We start from the raw sequence: 25152 nt of genomic DNA on the forward strand, positions 1-25152 counted from the left end.
CACGCGCACACGCTCACACGCTCACACGCTCACACGCTCGACGGAAGGGCCGTTCGGTGCACAGGACGGGCAGTGCTGCCGGGCCAGCTCGCTGGAGATCCTGCCACGCGTCGGAGGGCTGGACGTCGCCTCCATGTGCTCAAACCACGTGGAGAAACTGGAGGTAAGAGGACTCTACACGGGGAGCAAGGACAGGAGCCTGAAAGGTGAGGTTAATTCTCTCCCACTTGGGGCACCTGGGTGGCTCAGTCATTAAGCGTCTGCCTTCGGCTCAGGTCATGATCTCAGGGTCCTGGGATGGAGCCCCGCATCAGGCTCCCTGCTCCGAGGGAAGCCCGCTTCTCCCTCTCCCACTCTCCCTGCTGGCATTCCCTCTCTCGCTCTGTGTCTCTCTCTGTCAAGTAAATAAATAAAATCTAAAAAAAAAAAAAAAAAAAAAAAAAAATTCTCTCCCACTTAGCCCTCCTCCCAGGATCTACATGCAGGAAGGTGTCGTGTGTGTTAAGCATAGTCCACACCTAATGCACAAGAGGCAGCGTCTGCACCCCGAGCCCTCCCATGCTCCGACCCTGCTGGGAAGACTGTCCGAGTATGTCAGGGTGAGTCCACTACCCACAGAGCCAAAGGAGCCACCAGCCAGGACAGCCACTCCTGTCGAGAGACCCCACTGGGCAGTGGAGCTGCTTTCGAGGCCAAGTGACCTTATTTTGTCCTGGGGAGTGCTTCCCATTGATTCTCTCTGCCAGAGTGAACTGCTCATGCAGGCAGACAGTGGTCTCTGCCTCCCTGTGGTGGCAACAGCCCTGGCTCCGGCTCAGCATCCACGTGGGGGACCGCTGTCCCCGCCGTCCACGGAGAAACTAGCCCTGGAGACACTCGCCGTCCTCACCCGCGGGAAACGTGTGTGTGTGGGGGGAGAGGATGACATTTGGGAGAGAACAAAATAGCACAACATGTAGGAAGTTGCGAGAGAAGATTATTTAATCCTCTTCCGAAATGCTGGCTAGGCTCCAAGAGCAGTAGGCAGAAGACCAGTTTAGAAAAGTGAAAGCCAATCTGAATAATGATGAGAGAGCTTGTGTCAGGAACCGGCCCAGCAAACTCATTTATAGCCTCGAAAATGAGGGAATAATTGAATCTTCCTGTGGAAATGAACATGGTGCCGAAAAAGAGATCAGTTGGCTTTCTCTCCCCCAGTCCTCGAACTCATGCTTCTGCCCTACGCAGTAGGTGAACAATTACATAATCAAAGGAAAATCTCTCTTTACTTCCTGGCCTCACAAAAGACACTGGATTCCGTTCTGCAGAGCACATTCCATTTAAACAAGTTCCAGGTTGTGCGGTCTACACCCCATTTTTTTAAGTCCTAAAATAATGCTGCATCTGAAGTCACATCCTAGAAGATCTGTTCTTTCACCAAAAGCAGAAGGAGTAAGTGGCCTTCCTTGAAACTCTCTCTCTGGCGGTGAGAAGGTGAAGGGAGAAGCCAGAGCACCTGTGCCGGGTGAGCTCCACCCGCCCAGGAGCACGTGCCCTGCCTTTCCTGCCTCATCTGGAAATGGCACAACCAGGAGGAACATGGTGGTTTGGGTCTGGCCACAAACCCCAATAATCTGGCCGGTTTCACTGTCAGGGTAGTTCTCTCCTCCCCTGTTCTACTGCTTTAGCCCCAAAATACCGTTTTACAACAAAAATAACTCACTTGTCTCAACACCCCCATAATGCACTGACAGGTGCTATGTAAATAAAATACACAGAAATTATTTGTGATGATTAAAAAAAAACTTCAAAAATCATCAGCGTGAAATAAGAAAAGCACAGGATCAAGGTTTGTAGATCGGGACCCTGGTCGTCAAGCCATCTTCTATGAAGCCAGACTTTGCTCCCACGGTTAAGGTCAGCGCGCTAAGACTCCCAGTGCCCCCTCCCCCGCCAACGGCAGGCAGGCTCCAACTGCACGTGGTGGGGAGCAGCTGAGGCAACAGAGTGGCTACTTGTTTTCATCGTGGTCACACAGCTTGGACGTGTCAGAACTGGGAGAGGAGGCCAGGCAGCTGCCTATCACGGACCCTAGTCTTAGCCCCCACGCTGCGTGGATATGCGTCTGGACTTCAGGAGCCAGAACGGGCAGCGGACACTGGCAGACACCGCCACCGCTGCTGTGCGCTCACCACGACCTCCTGAGGTGGGTATCTGCAAACCCAGTTTACAGAGGGGGCGAAGGAGGAACAACAGGTTTTGGGCAATACTGACTCCAACACCCAGGCATTTAAGCTCCTGCACCGGAGGTGGGGGCGAAGCGGGCCGAGCACCGAGGAGAACCACCCGCTGTAAAAGTTGTTCGCGAAGCTCTCCCACCCGGGCCTCTGCACCAGGGATGGTCACTGCTGCTGCGTGTGAATGATTCGAGGCTTTCTCCAGTCCTTGACGTGGCAGTCACCCCCCTAACACATGTCACTGACACTCCACAATCTCTTTCAAAACTTGGAAAAACCACATCCACTTCAAGGTGTGGCCCGTTTCCACACACTCTGGGACATCCGCTCTATACACACGGTTTGCACGCCTAAGCACACACACGCGTGCATGCCCCAGGGTGCACCACAGCTTGTACAGATGCAGGTGCACACACGGGACACACACAGATGGCTCATTTGCCCAACTAAGAAATTAACTTTCCTGAGAACAGAGAATCAAATCGGTCTTTATAATCATGACCGCAAGCTTCTAACAGGCCTCAGGCACTAATAAATCTTTCAGTCACTAAAGGTCCTGCTGAGCAAACCTCCCCAAACTTGAGAAAAGCCCACCCACAGCCAGACCCTCTGTGTGAGTCAGAAGCCCACAGGACTGCAGTGTGTGTCCCGCACTTCTCTGACCCACAGACGAGTGGCGCTACTGACTAACTGACCTTGCGCCCTCCAGTCCCTCATCTGCGAGTGACCCTGCTTAGATCACTGAAAGACAAAGCTGGTTTTGCCTTCAAGCCTTTGTGGACCCCTCTCTGTGAATGAAAATTCAAATCTACAAAGTCTCCCATCTCCCCCCCACCCCGTCCACCCATCCCCGCCCCCCCACCATCTACCGCCCACTTCATCTCCTGCTACTCTATCTGATACCCAAAGACCCCGCACTGACTCCCTCCCCAAAGCCCTGCTTCCTACTTTACCTTGCAATTCCCACTTCCTCAACGTTCTCTACTGATATGCCTGCCTATTGATTTTTATCTTTCCAGTCCAGATGTTACCTCCTCCATCAAGTTTTTCCGACCCATTCTTTTTCAGATACTAATTTAACGACCTCGGTCTGGTAGATGGCCATAATCACTTGTTATATCCTCTATTATTTCAACTCCCAACCACTAGTCTGATCGCACGCTCAGATACATATAATTGGAGTATCTTGATAAATAGATACACAGATTCACAGAGAAACATACATACATAAATACTTTAATGTCCGTGTACCTCTAGACAGGAACTGATAGCTCCCAGCTTTGCATCCCTGTGCCAACCATGGCCCCCGGCATACATTAGGTATTTGAAAACTTTAAGTGACAAAATGGAAGGATAAATGGAAGGAAAGGAGGAAGGAAGGAAGGATGTACTGATGGGTGAACAGCGAAGTGGAGGGGTAGATGCCGTTCACGTAAGAGCCCAAGTAAATATGACTTCACTCCTGCAAAAAGGGGGCGTAAAGTCCAGGAGGTGGAATCTGAGAGTGTCTGGTCTCACGGGGCAGTGCACCTCCATCATGAAAAACACAGGTCGTAGAAACCGACTCACTGGCTTTCACTACTTGGACTTCATGTCTATCTGAAGGTCAGTCTATGATGTCTAAGGTCTGCCAGTCACGGCAGCTCCACTTGTCACCATAAGGAGCCGCATCCTGCCTGATTTCGTTTAACAGCTACGCAGTGTTCATTTTTCTTCTTGGAGTTTCTCGTTTCAGTTCCTCCACTCAAAGAGATCATCTCTTGCGGACTGTGGGGGTTATCTCCATCTACCGGAACGCCGTTAGTTGTCGCTTGCAGGATATGTGTGCCCGCTCTGCTTGTCTTTTCTCAAATACATCTCGTCGTCACCCCCCCACCCCGGCATCACATACGTCTTCTCCACTTCCCGTCACTGCTGTTGGCCTGGGCACAGGCTGACGGACAGACGCCGGGGAGGGAAAAAACCTTCCACACTATTTCGACTTCTATTTTCTGTCATTTTCTTGTCCTCCCCTCATTAATCACCAATTCTGCCTTTCAAAATACTCGTGTTTGTTGACAGAGAAATAACTTCATAAACCTTAATATACGTTCTAAAGCTTCCTCACCACACACCTTCCCTGAAATCATTCCCCACATTGATTCCCCATCAAGCAACCTCCTCCACAGACATTTCCAGAACAAATGAATACACACAGCCTTTTTTTCTTTTCTTTTTTTTTTTTGGCCTAGACAGAGCACAGATCCCTAAAATAGAAGAAAATATATTCAGTATAGAGCATCAAATCCAAGATATATAACTTATAATGTAAGGCTGGACACTAAATTGAGAAGTAATTTTGCCATAAGCAGAAATGATGAATATCTTTCCCAAATGGAAAGGCCCCGACAGCAAGACTATAAAAATCACATTACTATTGTTACATATTCATGTGACTAGAAATGCATCAATAAATAGACATGCGAGAGGCCATAGATTCTGTACATATGGAGACCATATGCCTCAGGTTTTCTGGGAAAGAAATATTATGTCCTGTGTACCCATATGTACAGTCATCCCGGCTGGCCATGTGTCCCAAATTTTGGCTGAGAAAATATGGCCACCAAGGATTTCATACACAGTTACGGCAAACCCCAAGCAACGGAAGGAGCGATGTGGCTAGCCACGGTTGCTGTAGCAGGGGGTCCAGGCAGACAGCAAGGTATCAGGAGCAACTCTAGAGTAAAAGGTGGAAAGATAGAGTCTCTCATACTTATCACAGGATGTGGAGGAGCCAACAGTATATTTTATAAACTCTCCAACTACAGCAGTACAGAAAAGAAACAATTAGAAGCAGTCACAGGCCTTTTACAGGAAAATGTTTGGTAACACACATTTTCAAATACATATGCATTGGAGGGAAGGCTCACCCTGGCACTGTGGGATTAGCAGTTAAAGAAGAGAACTAGCGGGAGCATTGCAAGCACAGGGTGGTTTTCAAGGCTGAACACAGAGCTCGTGGGGCCACAGGCAGGGCGGGGTCATAGACAGGCAATTGCAGGGGCATTTCCCTGGAGATGGACAACGGCTCATTAAGACCGGGATTATGCTGTTGGCTTACCTGAATAGGATTTGTTTGCTATCAGGTAGAGTGATTCTTCAATTAACCATTTTGTGGAGTATGGATGATTCTTCCTGGATAACACCTTTGTAAGAAATTATAGTTAAGATTTAGCCTCTGGGGTTATATTCTGTGGATTCAAGACCTAGTTTGCAAGGTCACAGACTTGTTATTTGACTGGTTTAAGTTATAGATTTCTCATCTGTAAAATGCAGCATAATTCCAGCAGCTCCCATGTAGTAAAGAACTTATCATGGCCCAAAGTCCAGCCCCTGCCGCCAGCTCCTGGGGACAGTCTTTCAGCCTGGTGATCTACTGTCTGATCAAAGTGTTTTTGTTTCCCCGGGGGGCAGGGGCAGGTTCTTGGGTTGCACAAGACAGTCTGACAGTGTGATTTAAGGAGCGGCTTTGTCTTGTAGGTATCGGCTCAACCTCGAAGGGCTAGAGACTCAGGTCAGCAACGTGGGCTGTTGGTCAGGTCTATGTGATCAAGCCCCAGTAAAAACTCTGGACATCCCAGCTTAGGGGAGCTTCCCCGGTTGGCAATGTTCTGAGCACACTGCTGCCCGTCCTTGCCCGGAGAGGTTGGCACTGTCTGTGACTTCACTGGCAGAGGACGACCAGAAGCTCTGCATTTGGGACTTGCCTGGACTCCCCCTGTACACTCTCTTTTGCTGGACTAAACCAGAACCATGAGTATATTAGCTCTCAGCGAGTCTGTGGACGCACAGGAGGGATCTTGGCTCCACCCAAAGCCATGAGCAGAGTCAGAAGGGACTGGTCCACCCAACTTCATGCCATCCCCTTCGTTTGTTATGAGGATTAAGTGAGACAATCCGCGTGAAGGACGAAGGACGGTGCCCGCCCCCAATAGTCCTTAATCATTACTGGGTTTGTGGTGTTGTTCTTCCTAAAATCTCAATATCCACGCATTGTTAAAGAAAGTTGTCTTCCCGGGTTAGACCTCCAGAGCACATGTGATTCTGATCCCCACTGTGCAAACAGACAGTGCTAATCCAGGAGCCCCCAGAGCTCCACAAAGAAGACAGCCTTGTCGTTCCCTACACTGTCACCCGTGATCCACTTGGACTGTTAGGTATAGACATTCCTCATAAGACTTCCCTTGAAGAAAGCATTCCAGAGGTCAAAATTACTGAAAGAATCATTCTCCTAAGCGACAGACTCCTGCCCAGAGTGGGCCACTGGGGATCTGCACAACCAAATTCTATAATCTAGTGTTGATGCATATAGACAAGAAGACCTTCCAAGAACGGAAGCCTTTCATAACAACCAGATAGGATCTTAACTCCCTTAGCTTAAACTGCTTTTGAGGGAACTAAGCTGATGCTGATAGGTGAATCTGGCTCCTGATCCAAAATGTCTTGCTGCAATTTGAATGACGACCCAAGGGTAAGAGCACAGTCCAAACTGACCTGACGGTCTGGGTGGTCTGTCCACCCATAGAGAATACCAATGAATTTTCATGTGGAAGTGGTAAAATGAAATGTCGCCATTAAAGCTACTGAATCACCAAACCCAGGCCATTACAGACCAAATGAAAAATTACTTTATTACCTGGCACTCCCTCCCTCCCAAGTACTGGATGATGAAGAATCACACGCCCACACACACTGCCCACCACGTGTGGGATAAAAGCACAGCGTGAGGTGCCGTTTGGCACAGGTGCTGTAGCAGCATCAGGAAACTTCAGGTGGGGGATAAGCCACGCATCACTCTCGGCAGAGACTTTCTTGCTGCCAATTCAGGATGTTCTATAAAAACCTCCCTGACCAGAGCTCGCCCAGCTGACCTTCAGATGGCTCCCACCAGATAGAGCATTTTGCAGTTGTCCTTAGGAAAATATATAAGTGCTGCAGGAAAGGCATAGCTGTGTGAATTTTTAGCTAGATCAAAAGAAATGCTAGTGATGAAACCTCTGCATTTAGGGGGGAAAATGTTCCGTAAAGACTAGGCTTTGAACAATTGCAGGTAGAAAAACTGCTACTTCTATCATCAGAATACCAGCCACAAACAAAAAACTCTGTAGGTAATTATGTTTGAGAAATGCCCCAGTGTGTATCCTCCTCTTGGAAGGCCATTATGCGTGCAGAGTACAGCACCTGGTCAAGTTCCCACGTGCGAGTTTTTGGGTCTGACCATGGGCGGTACCATCGCTGGTTTGGCCTCTTGCTTGGGCCATGGTGGTAAGGGATTAAAGGCTGGACTGCTACTTTCGTTTGGGCCTGTTGTCTTAATCAGCTGGCAGCTCAGCTCTCTCCAACTGTGCTGAGGCCCTGTTACAGCATATCACAGCATTAGAGGCTCTAAGAAATCCCACAGTAAAGACATAGATCTAACTAGGCATTTTACGAGCCTATTTGTCTAGAGAACTTCTGCTATATGGCACCTATCAATAATATTCTTTGTGAAATATGTAACTTTAATATAAACTCAAAGACAAGGAAATGGCTGTCCCATGAATTACTGCAGATCAGCATAGGCCCCATGGAGAGACTCAGAACAACAAACAAAAATACATATCAGAATAGCAACACCCTAACCCATCCCTGGCTATGAAGTTTATAAGTAATTTAATTTGAAGGAATGAGTTTCAACACCAGGACACATTAAAGTTAACTATCCTTGCATATTGCTATAATCAGCTCTGTCCTTGAGTATATCATTAAAAAACTATAGAGTTAATTACAAAGTGTGGATTAATGCTTGTTGAAAAATACTTGAGTGGTTTGTCTGAAGTCCTGAATCAAAATGTCCCTTCAGACTCTAGAGCAGATCTAAAAGAGTTCTAGGGTAACTAGTAGTGTAATTGGTGATCAGATCAGATCACCAGGCCAGATGCCCCTTACTGAATGCAGAGTCAATGGGAACTCTTTCCAGTGGATGGGCTTCTCCTTTTAATGGTACAGTGAAGCCCTAAGAGGAGCCACGATAAGCAACGAGAGGCACTGCCCTCTCACCCTGAGGCCAGTGTCTACCAGTGGACTCCTGAGTGCTCACCTCTGCGTGAGGCATGAGAAGAGTTTTGAGTGAAGCGGCAGACCCTCTCAGGACAGAATGTGAAGTCCTAGTGCATACAGAGTGCTCATACATCAGATTCAAAATACATGCACCGGAAGAAGACCGTCAGGTGCCAAGTGAATGGCCCAGACACTAGTTTGAGTTCAAGGAGAAAGATGTCATCACGCACTGGAACATGTCTTCCAAATAGAGTTTTGTACCTTTGAGTCTGCGGAGAATGGGAACCCCAGGAGATCACAGCAGGAGGACCTCTCTATACTCACCTCTGAAACTCCCCGAAACCAACGTCCCAGGCTGGCCCAACAGGAAGCGGCGCTGGGAAGAATCACCATCGTTCAGAAACGACCCAGATGCCAGGTCCCCATGCCACAGAGCAGAGAGCTAGTGGAATAGGTATGAAAGCTGGCCATTAAAATGACAGCAAGAGATTTAGCAGCAACCACATAAAATGCAAGATAAAAGTTTATGGAGACTATTACACTTCACGGTGAGAAGGGTAAAGGAGCTGTAATGAGAGTTTGTAAGACGGAAAGTGAAGGAAGTCACGTGTGCTCACTGGCTAAGACTGGGACGAAGGACGGATGCTGACACAAATCTCCCTCTCCCATGTCAAGATATGAAGGAACTAGCGATTTATTAAAGAATTAGTGGTGTAACAAGGAAGTGCGGTCTTAGAGCTAGCTAAAATTTGCAGCGGACGACCTGCTAACTCTGGTATCCAGCAGCTGTGGGGGGGGCCGCTGCAGACAAGGTGGGTGGTGGGTATTGACACAGGAGAGAGGAGCGTGTGGAGATAAAAACATTTTTACAGAACACTCCTGCTATAATCTTTGCTGAATTGGTAATTCCTCTTAGTTTATGAAATTCCTCAGAACGCAAGGTTCCCGTTGGTCACGGTCCTCAGCCTGTTCTTCAGAGCAGTCTCTACAATTAAGTTATAGTGCAAATACTCCTGGGGCGTCAGAAAATAAAATGTGCTCAGACCACAAACTTGATAATGCCAGGCCCAAGCTGAGTCCTCAAAATGCTGAGGACAGTTGATACTTCTCTCCACCTGCTCCTTTCGAATATGAGTCTGTGCTCTCCCTAACCTCCTTCCCAAGAATCTGAGGAGTAATGCTACAACAGCAGCCGTGAGGGTTTGAGTTCCTCAGAGAAATTGTAGGGAGTCAAGGGAAAGTCGAAAACGCTCCTCAATATCCTTTCAGTGTCAGGAACTCCCTGAGCAGCAGTGACGTGATTTGAGAGCGTGTTCACCCACTTGCACCCCCCAGCAAGGGCATCTGCACTTCCCACAGCCCAAAGTGGCAAGATTACCCCCCTTACGGACACCTGGCAGTCCCCGTTACCCTGAAAGCTCAACTATAGACTCCTGAGCCGATATCCACCGACTAGACTTTGCACACCTGTCAGATGGCTGCTTCTTTCCAACATAGGGTGCTCTGGGAGGCAGCATGATGGCCTTCAGAGGAAGGCTGAGCTGGATTTGAATCCCAGCACTGTCGCTTAGTAATTATCCAAACTTGGGAAATTTACCCCAGCCTCCCCAGTAAAGTAGACACAAAACACATTTTTGAGTTGTCCTAAACATGAAATGAAGTATACATTCATTGATTGGTCTCTGAACCCTATTTATTGAGTGTTTCCCACATGACAGGAGTGGTATTAGGCACTAGAGATGCACAGGGGTTCATGGTTGGAGTTAATCTGGAACCTCCACTCCCCTGTATCTGTGTTGGGTGTCTTCTGCAGGAGGACACTCTGGGCCTGTCCCTTATCTCTCCCTCATTTTCCTCCAGCAGGGACTAGGCAGCTTACCAGGTAGATGAGCTAGAAAGGAGAAGTTGCCCTGGGCTCAGTGCTTTCTGTGGGAGCTCCTGGGGGAAACTCAGTTCCTACAGGGGAGCTATAGAAACAAGCCTGCAGATGGGGAGGAAATGAAATGAGAGGGGCCCCACCTTCCTCACTTGCACTGGATCTGTTAAATGCTGGTATTTGATCCATCTGCTTGGGAAGAAGCATGCTAGATTATCATGTTCAAAACCCCAAAGTAGGTTGGGCCCCCGTACTCACAGGATTTGCATTCTAGGAAAGTGAGGAAGAAAATAAGCAAGCAAGAAATGAAACGAACATGAATATTTCAGATGGTGAGAAGTCTCATGATGAAAATAAAACCAGGACAGAGAGTGACAGGTATAAGGGTTATCATTTTAGACAAGGACAAAGGACCTGCCCCACAGAGGCACTGGTCCTGTATGGGTCTCGCTGGGTGAAATCCAAGTGTCTGCCTGCCCTCATCCTTTCTGGATTCTCTTGGGGAGAACCCGCATTCTTATCTCTTCCAGCCTCCCCCAGAGGTCTCCCACATTCCTTGGCTCATGGCCCCTTCCTCCGTCTTCAAGAAGCCATCAACAGCAGGTTGCCTTCTTCTCATGCTGCATCATCATGATCTCTTCTGCCTCCCCTTTTCCACTTTGAAGGACCCTCATGATTACACTGGTCTCAGCCAGGTAATCCAGGATAATGTCATCTCAAAACACTTAGCCTAATTGCATCAGCAAAATTCCTTTTGCCATGTATAATAGCATAACTGCAAACCCCTGGAATTAGGATATGGACATTTTGAGGGGACAGTTCTGCCTACCACTCATGGCCCTGTGGAACTTTGTGTTCATGGGAAGTCTGCTACTCAATGCTTCTGGGCCAACATGGGCCAGAGAGGTTTCTTTAACCTGGTTGGTACCACAAGAGGAGACCTGGCCCTTCGGTAGCGTGTCACTGCCAGAGGAGGGCATGCCTGGGTTTCCTCTTGGGAACAGCAGGGAGAGCAGAGGTGCTTGTTGAACTCTTAGGGGTGATCTCATGTTTTTGGATTCTAATTAACATTCATGACTGAAACTTGCATGGCTAATTCATTACATAAAATATTCACTCCTTGAGGTTCTCTTGCTACTTTAATTGTCATTATGCATAAACTATATTACTGCGGATGTATTAGTAAATCAGTCATACTTTTGAACCGGAGTAAAGACCATCACCCACCGCTGTGGCCCTGGCAGTAGGCACTGGAGGACTTACTTCGTACAGTTATGTCAGCCCTGCTCTCTCAAATTTCACCATCAACAAATAAAGTTGCCAGATGGAAAATAATCATTATTTGGCCCCAGAAGTCAGTGATGGGACTAACAAAGCACAAATAAATCAAGTCCATGTTTTGACTGGGACTCTGAAATGAGGTGGGGATGTGGGGCATAGATACCCAGATTGTCTTAGCTAAGGCAAACGTCTCCACTGTACCAGAAAACCTAGGGGTCTTACCCATTCAGAGCCTGTGCTGTACCAATCATGCCCACGATTCCAGGAAGAACCTGATCTGCCAGAGCATAGATGCCATGCTCAGAAATCAAAAGGGTCTAGATTGGAAAGGTGCCCTGACCAAGGGCTATGCCATCCCCACACCCCTTCCTGACTGTAACTGCACATTTGGCTTAGGTCTCTCCATCTGCAAAACAAAAGCATTAGACGGAAGCTTTGGGAAGGCCTCTGCAGCTATCACCTGGGGTGTGATGGTCCTAACAGGTTCACGAGAGGCTGTGCTTCTGGTCTGGATTCACAGAGTGGGCACTCAGCCCTGGATACGCATCCCAAGGGGTCTCTGTACTGACAGTCATGTTGCTTACACTCCTCTACTCTGTCTTTTCCTCTCCTCTTTTGTACACCTCTTGACCCAGTTTTCTGAGCATCTAATGAGAGTCTGAGGGGAACCAGGGTCCCCAAGTGTCCCTTGACAAATGGAGCCGTGGAGGCCTCCATGGGTTTGTTGTGCTGCTTTGCATTTAGCCTTCTCTTGCTCTTCCTCTCTTCGTATTTGGGGCTCTATGTTCTGAAACCTGTGTGGATTCCATTCATTCTCCTCTTCCCGACCTCTGAATCTGTGAGTTTGAATTATTTTCCTTTCCTCATTTGGGAAGGTTTCCAGGCAGAACCATTGAATTCTTCCTGCTTCTCCAAGTCCATTCCTCTTTCTTTTACCAACAACCCTATTTCTGGACTATGTCCCTTTCCTAGAACAAATTTCTAGCATCTTCTAGGAACATATGGCCAAGAAGTAGACTTCACATCAACCTTATGACTATATCCTTGGAGAAGCATAGCAGGACTCATGGGCATGTCACTTAGGAAAACATTCACAAATAGCTTCTAAATTTGTAAGAGTTAGTAAGAATCAGTTGGCCTCAGTACCAGTAACAAATAGACCCAAATCTCAGTGATCCGACAGTTCACTGATGAACTCCTTCCCACCCACACAGCACTGAGGGACTCCAGGGCATCTCTACATGTGCCACTCAGGATCCAGGCTGCCCTTCTGTCCTTGTGTGGCACCTGTTTCTCCAGTAGGGAAAAGAATGACCTACAACACTCAGACAAGCTCTTAAGCACCTTCCCTGGGAGATCGTTAGAGTACTCCAGTTGTGCTCTGTTGTCTAGAACCAGCCACAGGCCAAGGAAGTAGAGTATTTTCTGTGCCAAATCAGCAGAAAAAGTGGGGCCTTGGGAATCATAAGCCACCTGCTGCCTTCTAGCAAAGAAGAGAAGTGGTAGTAGGTCTGACAGGAGGGCACCTTGACCTTCCCACAGCATACAACTTCGAGGTGCTTTTGTACATGAATGTGGCCATCAGAGGAAGCCAAGAAACCCAGCACAAAGTTAAGAACACAACAGTGCAGTCAGGGCCCTCACAGCAGAAGGGCTGTGAGTGAGTTGGGAAGTGAGCCCAGAGCAAAGCTGGTCAGGGGGCAGGGGTAGAGAATGTGAGGCAGAGGAGGGGTGAAGAGCTAGAAGAGCAAGGTGGTCCACTTCTTCTGACACTTTGAGTAATGTAAAGGACCTTCAAAATGGGTCCTCAGAGGGGAGGAGTGTGTTCAGCTCCCAGATACCATCCACAGACTAAATGCTCACATTAACTTCAGTTAATTTATCTTTTTCAGAATCCTATATGATGATTACTGGTAGGAGTGTGAGCACCTCTCTGTCTGTCCCATATCACCTGAGGTGCTGGATAGGGAAGTGCCACCCAGGTGGTATTTTCATAAGTGAGTGTCTGTTCTGCTCTAGAGCTTTGAAATGAATTACAGCCTGAAATACAGTCATTCCACCAAGGAACATGTGACAGGGAACAGATAGAGGTCTCACCTGGGCAACAACCTGGGCACAATCAGACCAATAACTCCACTGAGAATTACAGCAGGGCCCTGGGGAGGCTTCACGTCCCATTACCTCCAGACAGCACAAGTGTACCTTGCCAGCCACTGAGAATTTGGCCACCCACCTGCCCAGATTTCTCTATGTGGAACCAGTCTTATAGAGCACACCTCTCTTCTCTTGCACTTCCTGCCACAGAAGTATCTTGTCAAAGGATATGTAGGAGGGTCTTAGGATGGCCTCCAGTTCACCAAAGAACAGAACAAGAATAGTGAGAGAGAACCTTGGGGTCTTCTTTCAGACATATTGGTAGCGCTCAACTTTGTCAAAAGCTACACATCCTGCACCTGTCCATGTATGTGTCATAAAATAGGAATTGTCCGTATCAGCCTCAAGAACTCTTGCTCCTTGCTTCAGCAAGAACTGAGGGCCAGTACGCTGGACTGCACTGTTTGGATGCCTACTGGATTAGAGCACCTTAAGGCAAGGTTTGAGAAACTATCACAGGAGGCACCGGGGTGGCTCAGTGGGTTAAGCTTCTGCCTTTGGCTGGGGTCATGATCTCAGGATCCTGGGATCGAGCCCCGCATCGGGCTCTCTGCTTGGCAGGGGGCCTGCTTCCCGTCCCCTCCCCACCCCGCCCCGCCTCTCTGCCTACTTGTGATCTCTCTCTCTCTGTGTCAAATAAATAAATAAAATCTTGAAAGAAAGAAAGATAGAAAGAAAGAAAGAAAGAAAGAAAGGAGAAAGAGAAAGAAAGAAACCACCACAGGTGGCTGATGCCATCAGACCAGCCCACGGATGGTTCCTTCTGGCTCACACAGCCACCCCAAATCAGTTGTAGCAACTGGGTTTGCCTATATAACAAAGCAATAATTACAAAAATGGCAAAAAAAAAAAAATTAAGGAATCAGCCACTACTAAAAAGTTATTGTGTGTGTGGCAGGTTCTGAAGCTTAATGTACTCACTTTGACCCACCCTACAGATTGCAGTAATGTACCAGATGCCCAGTAGGGAGATTAACTGCCATACAGAGAGCATGGATGGTCCCTGCCTTCAGGGGCTCCCACACCCCTCAGCTCACCAGCTGAGTAATTTTCTATTCATTAATGAGATGAGATGACTGTAAATTCACATTCAACTGGTAAAGTTACCAACAACATGCTTATTAAAATTATTTGTCTCCATTTATGCCAGGATGCATTAAAATTTTAACCAATCTCCTCAGTATTATTCCTCAAAACGTGTCCCAAGAAAGAACATGACATCATTACTATCAAGATACAGATCATTTCCTGCCTCCTTAATGCCAGCCTATCTCATAGAATGTGGGCCTGTTCTCTGGGACCCCAAGCAGATCGCCCTCTTCTCTGAAGTCTTCTCGGACCAGCCAGACAGCCTTTCCTCTGAACTCTGACAACATGAACTTCAGGAATCTGCCTTCCCTTCCTTTCATGTGACTGTATCTTACCATGCCTATTGCAATATAAACTTCTCAGTAGCAAGAATAAAATACATCTACCCATAGACTCTACCATAATAGTTTACCTACATTCTACCTACCTACCAATATTCTACAAATATTCTATGGCCATTAACAACTGTATATGATTACTAGCAATTCCAGGATGGAACAGGAGAGAGTAGAGCTCAATATTAGGTCTGTGACCTAATAATGCGACCTTGGGCAAGTGAATCCCTTTATTCCACACCTATATAAATCAAATAATAAGGGTAGCTCCAAAGGTCACATAGATACTAATATTTCTGAAGATGCTACTAGTTACTTGGTCATTATATATTCTCTTTACTGGTAAAAATCCCAATTTTTTTCACCACAAGACCCTCTGTTCTAGCTAGAGATATATAAGCAGATTTTTTGTTTGTTTGTTTTTTAAAGATTTTATTTATTCATTCGACATAGAGAGAGATCATAAGTAGGCAGGGAGGCAGGCAGAGAGAGAGGAGGAAGCAGGCCCTCCGTGGAGCAGAGAGCCCGATGCATGGCTCAATCCCAAGACCTTGAGATCATGACCCGAGCCGAAGGCAGAGGCTTTAACCCACTGAACCACCCAAGCACTCACCTCTTACTATTTAATGCAAGCTGACAAAGGCATAGGATGCTGGTCGAAGACAAAGGACCTTATTGCTTATGGCTAGAGCAGTAACCAGAGCTTTCTGTTCTCCATTCCCCACATCCGTATAGGTGACAGCTGGCCTAGACAAATCCTGCAAACAGTGTTTGCTTTACTAAAAGGAAACCCAAGGCCCAGTACTTCTTGAGCAAATAGCAAAGATTTTAACAAGCAGCAAACAAGCCAGTGCCCCATCCTCTGGGGAGTAGGCAATAAACTTCACCTCCTAGATGACTAGCTCTAGATATGGAGACAGATAACGTCTTGCAGCCTGACACACTCCCCAAGAAAGTGCAGAACACTCAAGGCTCTTGGCCAACTGCCTCCTCTGACATGCTCTGAAAAGTAAATTATTTTAATATTATCACATTAGATGTTCCAGAAACCTCTAGATATTGAGGCACATAGAGCCACACTGCAGTTATGGGGTTTGTTTACTGAACCAAGCTCCGAAGTGCAGCAATGTTGGGATATTGACAAAAGATTTACACTTCTTCAAGACGCTGCCGGAGTTATCACCAAGTATCCTGCTGCTCACTGATGCCTAGAACCAGTGCTCCTGACTTTGAACTATCTGCACCATTCACTGAGTTGTATTATAGCCAAATGCTTGCCCTTCCAAAAAAAAAAAAAACTAAGGCACTTTTGCTGAGTCAGGACATGTTTATTGTGTCAATCAGTGCTCAGAAGGTACAATTCGTTCCTAGTTGTTCATTAATATTTTTAAGAAAAGTACACAATGTTCAACAAAATTAGAGCCAATATTAAATGTCAGTAAGGCTTAGAAATAAAACACACTGTCAGTTTTCAAACTTAGAGCCAAACCCAGGAGAATTCAGAGTGCTGACTCATAAGAGAAATCTTATGGTTTTTTCCTAATATTTGGCCTCCTCAATTATTTATTTTTGTTTTATTTAAATTCAAGTTAGTTAACATAATGTATTATTAGTTTGGGGGTAGAATTCAGTGATTCATCAGATGCACATAACACCCAGTGCTCAGTCCATCACGTGTTCTCCTTAATGCCCGTCCCCCGGTACCCCATCCCCGACCCCTCCTCTCCAGCAACCCTCAGTTTGTTTCCTAGAGTTAGGAGTCTCTTAGGGTTTGCCTCCCTCTCTGATTTTATCCTATTTCATTTTTCCTTCCTTCCCCGTGTTCATCTGCGTTATTCCTTACATTCCGCATGTGAGTGGGTCACGCGGTAACGGTTCTCATCCATAGAGAGCAGGGAGCCACGATGACGCTCATTGCAGAAGACACTGCGCTCTTGAACAGACTTTGTACAAGGACAATAAACTCCTGTTTATGGCCGCATGAAGATGGAGAAACGTGTGGTCGCCTATCAGATGGGAAGCCGCGGCCCGGAGCAAGGTTGAAAGGAATGCTACCGCGGGGCTGCGGGGTGGGCGGACGAGCCCGCGTCCTCCCGCCGAGCAAGAGCAGGAGGCTGCGCGCCCCACGGAACTAAGGTGCGTGTCACACGGAGCTGCCGTGCGGGAGGCTGCGCGCCCCACGGAACTAAGGTGCGTGTCACATGGAGCTGACGTGCGGGAGGCTGCGCGCCCCACGGAGCTGACGTGCGGGAGGCTGCGTGCCCCACGGAACTAAGGTGCGTGTCACATGGAGCTGACGTGCGGGAGGCTGCGTGCCACACGGAACTGACGTGCGGGAGGGTGCGCGCCACACGGAACTGACGTGCGGGAGGCTGCGCGCCCCACGGAACTAAGGTGCGTGTCACATGGAGCTGACGTGCGGGAGGCTGCGCGCCCCACGGAGCTGCCGTGCGGGAGGCTGCGTGCCCCACGGAGCTGACGTGCGGGAGGCTGCGTGCCCCCACGGAACTAAGGTGCGTGTCACATGGAGCTGACGTGCGGGAGGCTGCGTGCCACACAGAGCTGACGTGCGGGAGGGTGCGCGCCACACGGAACTGACGTGTGGGAGGCTGCGTGCCACACGGAGCTGACGTGCGGGAGGCTGCGCGCCCCACGAAGCTGACGTGCGGGAGGCTGCGTGCCCCACGGAACTAAGGTGCGTGTCACACGGAACTGACGTGCGGGAGGGTGCGCGCCACACGGAGCTGACGTACGGGAGGCTGCGTGCCCCACGGAGCTGCCGTGCGGGAGGCTGCGCGCCCCACGGAGCTGCCGTGCGGGAGGCTGCGCGCCCCCACGGAGCTGCCGTGCGGGAGGCTGCGCGCCCCACGGAGCTGCCGTGCGGGAGGCTGCGCGCCCCACGGAGCTGCCGTGCGGGAGGCTGCGCGCCCCACGGAGCTGCCGTGCACACTCACGGGGGCGGGGACGGCTGAGCAGCCGGACGCCCGCCGCACAGGCCCTCGGGAAGGGAAATGGCCGTGGGCTGGACGTCGCGAGCACGCGCTGAAGACGGACTTCCCCGCAGGTAAACCGGCGGCCGGGAGGGGCTGGGGGCCCCACGCACACCCTGAGCCCGGCATTTCGACCCCAGGGAGAGCCTCGCTGCTGAGCAGGGCGTCCACGTGGGAAGGGCCGCGCACCCGGGATAGCCTCCCTGTGGGTGAACCCGGGCTCCTTGGTGACAGACTGACTGCGCCGCAGAGCCCTTCTCGGCCGCCCCGCGCAGCGCCCGAAGCCTTCGCCGGGACGAGGCTGGGTGCGCGGCCAACCCGCGGCCTCCCGCGGCCGCGCCACCAGGAGCCCGGCCTGTGCTCCAGCTCAGCCGAGCCCACGCGCCTCGCCTCCAGCCCGGTGTGGACGCAGGGCTCGGCCCCCGCTCTGCCCTGCCGGGGTGGGCGTGGAAGCTGCGGGGCTTCGGTCACTCCGTCCGTGAAGCGGCCTAATGACGCGTTTTCCGAGTGGTTTGGGAGGATTAGAGCTATTTTGCGAGTAACTTTACCTCCATGTATGTGTGACCACAGAAAGTGCTTCATAAGGCATCGGTAATAGTGTGTGTGTGTGTGCGTGTGTGTGTGCGTGTGTGTACGTGTGCACAACCACGTGCATCTCCTGTGTAACTTCCCACTAGTTGTCTTGCTCACCTCCTGCGGTCGCTCTTCGGATGCGAGTTGACCCGCCCGAGCGCTTCCAGAAGGTGCTTAAACCCCATCACGGATGTAGTTCCCCAAACCGAATTACACCTGTGTTCTCTTTCCCTCTGCAACCCGGTCTGCTTCGGACGGTTCCCTCCGTTCAGCTTCCGCCGACATTCTCCTCTCTACTCCGACCCTCCGAAGAGAGGCTCGGCGGCTCGTACCCTTTCACTTGCAGAGGTCAAACGAGTTCTGAGTTCTCCTGAGACTCACCCTCTAGTCAGAATGGATACCTGAATAAGCAACGGACTAAAACGAGATACTTAGGCTCACTGCTTCCTGTGCAACTTTTCTGAAGGATGATTCTCAAAGTAAAATAAACAGGTTCTACCATTTGTATGCCATGTAGAAGCGGTGACTATTTTCTGAACAAAAATCTATATTCATAATTGGATAATAATTTGGTCTTATTTTTGTACTTCTGTTAAAATTTGTTAAATGTGCAATAGTAAATCAGTCATTTAAAAATACAATAGAATGACACAAATTACTTTAAACTTTAGTATTTCACAGGCTGCTTTAATGGAACACTTACAGCATATATATGCAAGAGTTGTCTTATAGCTTGAACATACCAATTTTATGACATTCAGCAGAGACACAAACTCAACATAGATTTATAAAAATATAATGTGCTATAAGAGAACAACAGAACATAATCTTTGATCTTGAGGAACTTAATAAGATTTATATACAAGTGAAATAGTCAAAGAGAAAAACAATGTTTAAAAAGGGAAAGGGTGGGGCGTCTGGGTGGCTCAGTGGGTTAAAGCCTTTGCCTTCAGCTCAGGTCCTGATCCCAGGGTCCTGGAATCAAGCCCCACATCAGGCTCTCTGCTCAGCAGGGAGCCTGCTTCCTCCTTTCTCTCTGTCTGCTTCTCTGCCTACTTGTGATTTCTGTCTATCAAATAAATAAGTAAGGACCTATTTAGCCAGAGCACTTCCATCCAGTTAAATAATAACTTTGCTGTTTAACCATTAAACTGTCCCTGCCCCTCTTCCCCCAGGGGACTTACTTAAAAACAAGTCCAGGAAACCAGTCCCAGGTAACAATGCCCAAAAACAAGGGTGGATCAGGCCAGGTGGAGACTTCCAATTAGTTGCCCGGAGGGGCGCATACTGTCTCCGTAGCTACCAAGGAGTGTGGGTCCTGTCCTTTGGGTGCCAATTCTGACCAAGGAGATAGGCTAGTTCAAATATCTATTAGGGTAAATTGTAGTTCAGTTGGCCACCTGTGTGTAACCTAACATGACTGCGCAGCTTTCTCTGTGTGTTACAATTTCATTGGCCACCTGTGCGTTACCAGGCCCAACCACATGGCCTTTGCCCTTAAAAGCTAGTCTGTGAAGCAGAGAAACGTTCAGTTTGATTCTTGATGCTTGGCACGAAATAAAGCTTTGCTTGACCTTAAAAAAAAAAAAAAAAGAAAGGAAAGGGTAGAAGGATGTTCAGTCTCTAAAACTAACCTCATGTGTAAAGTGCCTGAGGTATTGATCGTAATGTCAGCTGGATCCTCCAGTTCCAGAAATTCTTCTCAATGCTACGTGGAGATACTTTTTCATGAAAACTTTATAAGGATAACAGATGTTTAGTGAAGAAAAAAAGTCACACTATTAAATTAACAACTCACTACTTACTTACAGTTAATATTAGCCCCAATATTTTGGCAAATAACAACAAATATACAGGCATGAACTAGCAAGGCTCGGGAGTCAGAGAAACTTGGGATTAAAATTAGCCCTGGGGTACCTGGGTGGCTCAGATTGTTAAGCATCTGCCTTCAACTTGGGTCATGACCTCTAGGTCGTGGGATAGCGCCCCACATCAGGCTCCCAGCTCAGCAGAGAGTCTGATTCTCCCTCCCCTTCTGACTCTCCCCATGCTTGTGCTCTCTCTCTCTCTCTAACTTTCAAACAAATAAATAAGTCCCTCCCCCATTTTTGTAAACAGAAATCCTATACTAAATGCACATGCATTAAATGGCTCTATTTTCTTGCCCAAGCCCAGGCTGACACTGCACCTTGCCTCCATTCTATGTCTCCATGAAGCACCAACCAAACTCTTATTTACTAATCTCAAAGCATATACTGGAGGACAGGGATCTTTGGGAGACTTCTCCAAGAACAAAAGAGCTGGCAGATACCATTTCCTTCCCTTGTCCCCCAGCCTAGATACATGGACACCTGCATGAACCTGTGCACATGAACACTCTCTACCTAGCTTGCTAATGGCAGCCCCACCCCCATATTCTCCTGTGGATCCATCCTCCTGCAGACCCATCCTTGGCAAGAGTCCATCCAAATCAACAACACAAGTGTGGTAGTGTGCAAGCAGCCACAACAGGGGCCAGCACCACCCCAAATTTACTCCTGAATAGGGGAGAGGTGACAATAACCACATATACCAAACCAGCAGCAGCTCCAACAGTGAATTGGGGACAGAGAGCTGGTCTGACTACAGGTCCTAGCAACCAGTGAAAGCTCCTTAGGGAACAACACAGGGAAAGCACCCTATGGTCTGATGCTACTGCATCTCTGCAAACACCTGGTCTGACTCAATTCAAGCCCAATGCACCCAAAACTGGCCTACTAACAATACAAGAACCAAGCCCTGCCCACAACACACAAAAAGAGCCATTGCAGATAACTGAACTAAAAGCAAATGCAACTCAGCTACAGTAGCAGAACAAATTCAACACACATAGGAGACACTAGGTTCTGGTGAACAGAGGATATTGCACTATAGGGCCCTACAGGTCTTCTTTATTAAGCCACTATTTCCAGAGAAGGAGACATAGAAACAGATAGAGTGAGACAAAATGAAGAGACAGGAGGAATATGTCCCGAATCACAGCAAGAGAGCTAAATGAAACTGAGAAAAGTAATATGTGTGATAGAGAATTTAAATTAATGGCCAGAAACATACCCACTGGACTTGAGAAAAGAGTGGAGGACCACAGTGAGACCCTCAACAAAGAGATACAAAATATAGGATAGAACCAATCATAGATGAAGAACTCAATAACTGAAATTAAAAATACACTACAGGGAATAAATAACAGACAAGAAGAAAAAGAAGAATGAATCAGTGACCTGGAGGGCAGAAAAGTGGAAAGCAATCAAGCTAAATAGGAGAAAGAAAAAAAAACTGATTAAAAAATAAAAATAGATTAAGTTACCTCAGCGACATCAAGCATAATAACATTTGTATTACAAGGATCCCAAAAACAAAAGAAAGAGAAAAGGAGGTAGAAAAATTTTTTGAGGAAATAGTTGAAAACTTCCCAAATCTGGTGAAGGAAGCACATATCCAGATTCAGGAGGCACAGAAAGTCCTGAACAAAATCATCCCAAAGTGGTCCACACGTAGTAATTAAAATGGCAAAAAATAGTGTTAAAGAAAGAATTTTAAAAGCAACAAAATAAAGTCATTACATACAAGGGAAACTGTGTAAGGCTATCAGCTGATTTTTCAGCAGAAATTCTGCAAGCTAGAAGAGAATGGCATGATATATTCAAAGTGCTGAAAGAAAAAAAAATTCCACAACCAAGAATATCGTATGCAGCAGGGCTATCATTCAGAATAGATGGAGAGATAAAGAGTTTTCCAGACAAATAAAGGAATTCATCACCATGCTTACAAAAAAATGTTGAAGGGGACTCTTTCAGTGCAAAGGAAAGAACATAAGCAAGAGTAAAAATAGTAGGAAGCACAAAAGCAGTAAAAATTAAGTATATTATAAAAATAATTCAAAGGATTCACAAAACAAAAGTATGACACCATACACCTAAAATGTGGGAGGGGGGAAGTAAAAATTTAGTGCTTTAAGAATGGATTCAAACTTAAGCAACCATCAGTTTAATAGACTGCTATATGCACATGATGTTATATCTAAAACTAATGGTAACCACAAATCAAAAACCAGTAATAGATGTGCAAAAAATTAAATAAAAAGGAATCCAAGTATATCACTAAAGATAACCAGCAAACCATGAGAAAAGACACCAAGAGAAGAAAGGAACAGAGAACTACAAAATCAATGATAAAACAAGTAAAAAAAAATGGCAAAACATAGGGTGACAAAATGGATAAAAAACAAGACCCATCTATATGCTGCTTACCAGAGATAATTTTCAGACCTAAACACATATGCAGATTGAAAGTGAAGGGATAGAAAAGCATTTATCATGGAAAATAGAAATAAGAAGAAAGCTGATAAAGTATCAGACAAAACATACTTTAAAACAAAGACTGTAACAAGAGACAAAGAGGGACATTATATAATAATAAAGGGAACAATCCAACAAGAAGATATAACATTTTAAATATTTATGCACCCAACATGGGAGCACCCAAACACATAAAGCAGCTAATAAAAAACATAAAGGAAGGAATCAATAGTAATATAATAGTAGTAGGGGATTTTAATGCCCCACTTAAATCAATGGATAGATCATCCAAACAGAAAATCAAATAGGAAAGAGTGACTTTTAATAACACATTGGACTAGATGGATCTCACAGATATATTCAGAACATTCCATCTTAAAACAGCAGAATACACATTCTTCTCAAGTGCATATGGAACATTCTCCAGAGTAGATCACTTATTAAGCTACAAAGTCTCAACATAAAAAATGCTGAAGTCATACCTTGCATCTTTTCAACCCACAATGCTACAAAACTAGAAACCAACCACAGGAAAAAAATCTGGAAAGAATATAAATACATAGTGGCTAAATAAAATGCTACTAAACAATGAATGAGTCAACCAAGAATCAAAGAGGAAATGAAAAAGCCATGGAGACAAATAAAAATAAAAACAAAATAGTCCAAAATCTTCGGGATGCAACAAAAGCTGTGCTAAGAGGGAATTTCATAGCAACACTTCCCTACCTCCAAGAAGCAAGAAAAATCTCAAATAACCTAATCTGACACCTAAAGGAGATAAAAAATAACAACAAACAAAACCTAAAACCAGCAGAAAGAAGGAAATAATATAGATTAGAACAGAAATAAGTGATATCAAAACTAAAGAACAGGGGCGCCTGGGTGGCTCAATGGGCTAAAAGCCTCTGCCTTTGGCTCAGGTCATGATCTCAGGGTCCTGGGATCGAGCCCCACATCAGGCTCTCTGCTCAGCAGGGAGCCTGCTTCCTTCTCTCTCTCTTTCTGCCTGCCTCTGCCTACTTGTGATCTCTGTCAAATAAATAAATAAAATCTTTAAAAAAAAAAAACCTAAAAAACAATAAAACAGATCAATGAAACCGGGAGCTGGTTCTTTGAAAAGATCAACAAAATCGATAAGCTTTTAGCCAGATTCATTAAAAGAGAGAGAGGATTCAAATAGACAAAATCAGATGATAGAGAAGAACTAACAAACAACAATACAGAAATACAAAAGATTATAAGGGAACATTATGAACGTATGAAAAATCATATACCAACAAACTGGAAGAAATGGATAAACTTCTAGAAACATAACATCCAAAAACTGAATCAGGGAGATATAGAATATTCGAACAGTCTAATTACCAGCAATAAATGTAAGTCAGTAATCAAAAAAATTCCCACCAAACCAAAGCCCAAGATCAGGCATCTTCACAGGTGTATTCTACCAAATATTTAAAGGAAAGAGCCCATATGTTCATCAACAGATGAATGAATAAAGAAGAGTGGTATATATATATTTAGATGGGTAGATAGATCATATATATCTCATATATATACATAAGTATGTATATATATAAAATATATATACACATATGTATGTATGTATATATAATATATAATGAAATATTACTCAGCCATCAAAAAGAATGAAATCTTGCCATTTGTAATTATATGGATATAACTAGAGGATATTATACTAAGTGAAATAAGTCAGACAAAGAAAATCCCATATGATTTCAATCATATGTGGAATTTAAGAAACACACAAAACAGATGAACATAGGAGAAGGGATGGAAAAATAAAATAAGATTAAAGCAGAGAGAGAGGCAAACCATGAAGCTAACCATGAGAGACTTTTAACTATAGCAAACAAAGAGGGTTGCTGAAGGGGAGGTGGATGGGAGGATGGGGCAATTGGGTGATGGGCATTAAGGAGGGCACTTGATGTAATGAGCACTGGGTGTTTTATGCTACTGATGAATCACTATATTCTACCCCAGAAACTAAGAATATACTATATGTTAACTAAATTGAATTTATATTAAAACTTTAAGAAATAAAATTGATACCTATTCTCAAACTATTAAAAAAAATAGAATAGGAAGGAGAGTTTCCAAATTCATCATATGAAGCCAGCATTACCTTGATACTAAAACCAGATAAAGGCACTTAAAAAAAAAGTTAACTATATGCCAATGTCTCTAATGAGCATAGATGCA

The 25152-nt window shown here is 46.3% G+C and overlaps 1 protein-coding gene across 7 annotated transcripts in view; it reads right to left on the reverse strand.

Moving 5' to 3' along the window:
• FBXO15 (F-box protein 15) overlaps nucleotides 1–25152 on the reverse strand; it is a 173930-nt gene that overhangs the window by 39588 nt on the left and 109190 nt on the right. For 3 of the 7 annotated variants that reach the window (XR_001178345.2, XR_006608182.1, XR_006608180.1), the window contains 2 exons: nucleotides 8619–8736; nucleotides 5317–5401 (listed from right to left, as the gene is read on the reverse strand). The gene's annotated coding sequence lies outside the window, so the exon portion shown is untranslated. Of the gene's footprint in view, nucleotides 1–3436; nucleotides 5402–8618; nucleotides 8737–25152 lie in introns of those variants that run through there. The other 4 variants (XR_006608177.1, XR_006608179.1, XR_006608178.1 and 1 more) reach the window with 4 other exon arrangements.

This window comes from Mustela putorius, unplaced genomic scaffold (genome assembly GCF_011764305.1).
Source record: "Mustela putorius furo isolate JIRA1106 unplaced genomic scaffold, ASM1176430v1.1 tig00000835_pilon_pilon_pilon, whole genome shotgun sequence".
Taxonomy (NCBI): domain Eukaryota; kingdom Metazoa; phylum Chordata; class Mammalia; order Carnivora; family Mustelidae; genus Mustela; species Mustela putorius.